The following is a 1494-nucleotide window of genomic DNA, read 5'->3' as shown; positions in this document are numbered from 1 at the left end:
AAAAGCCCCACGCTCTTTCCCGAGTGATCCATAGGGCAGGAGAACAAGAGCAGAACTCCATACAATCAGGTTCAGCTTAGATATGGACATGACCGCCACAAGAGATGAAAGGTATCATACAACAGATGTGGATCTCGGTTCTTCTGAGTTGCTTTTCTTTAAGTTCAGTCATGCAAGCTAAGGAATACAAATGGTCATAAGCCTATAAATTAAGCTAATTATCCTGAAGACCAAGAGAAAAGATTGCTATTCCTATATACAGGGAAGTATCTGGATGCTCCAGCAATGAAAGTCACGCAAGTGATGCACTGTGCAAGTGATGCATTGTGCAAGTGATGCATCGTGCAAGTGATGAATGGATAGGTCTGAGACCATTCAGTTCCCACTCCGTATATCTGCCTTCTCCCGAGTTAGATGGATGTATGCAAAAGGTAAACAGATTCATCAAACAAACAAGATCAGTAGCCCAGCCTGATATATTTCATCTTATGTGAAACTTTCGTTTGCTCTATGAGGTATGAGTTCGGTAGCATTTATATAATTCATTTTACTGTGCTTCCCTTTAACACCTCAAAAATGTTGCTCAGCCTCTCTTACTGGAAGAGACCAAGAAGGAATTTTTAAAAAAATTAGTCAGTAATAAAACTTCATAGAGGGAACAAAGGTGTATTTGACTGGGCATTAGGACCAAAGGAATGTTTGCATCAGTGGGAGATCTCATCTTGGAAGGGGTTAGGGTTGCCAGATGGAGATAATAAACCAGTCACTGTTTGCATGCATCCTATCAGATTTAGATGGAAAGTAGCTCGTAATCTCTTGGAGCCAGAACTCTCTCTCTTGTTCCCATTTATACAGTGTCTTCATGAAATATGGTGGAATCCCAGTTCATGGCTGGGGCTCATAGTTGGTATCACAAATAATTCATTAACAGCAGGACAGGGCAAACACCAGCATGCTGTAAGCAGGAGAGGGTTACCTTATTCCACAGGAGAGCATACATAAAACTTGCACAAGCAAATAGGATATATTTGCTCACGCATCAGATGTGTGAACATAAATACATTCTGTATGTATACAATAAAGTCTTAGAGAACAGCAGTGTTTTAACTCTCTGGTTTACATGAGGTGTCCTGCTGGCAATAAGCAATCGTGCCCAAGAGTGTGTACAAAGTCAGCCATGGATAGACTGACAATCAGCCTCCTTTCACATACGCCATTTTAGTAATCAAGCCTAGAAACAAGCCCAGTATCCCACCAAAGGTGCAGCCCTATAGATTCGTCCTTGGCAAGACTCCTTATGGGAACAATTTCCTCCCAACCATATGGTCCCTTGCACAAGAGTGCTGCTGAGTCCCTAGAAATGCCTATGCTTTCTGTAGCAATAGTTGGCCTGCTCAGATGACAGGCTCCTTTGGCAAGTAAATTATGGAAGATGCAAATTTTTTAACTCTCTCCCAGCTTACTTTATCCTCCAAGGTGCATTTGCACATTGTG

The sequence above is a fragment of the Cariama cristata genome, unplaced genomic scaffold, assembly GCF_000690535.1.
Source record: "Cariama cristata isolate BGI_N322 unplaced genomic scaffold, ASM69053v1 scaffold7669, whole genome shotgun sequence".
In the NCBI taxonomy this organism is placed as follows: domain Eukaryota; kingdom Metazoa; phylum Chordata; class Aves; order Cariamiformes; family Cariamidae; genus Cariama; species Cariama cristata.
This window is presented reverse-complemented; position numbering follows the sequence as displayed.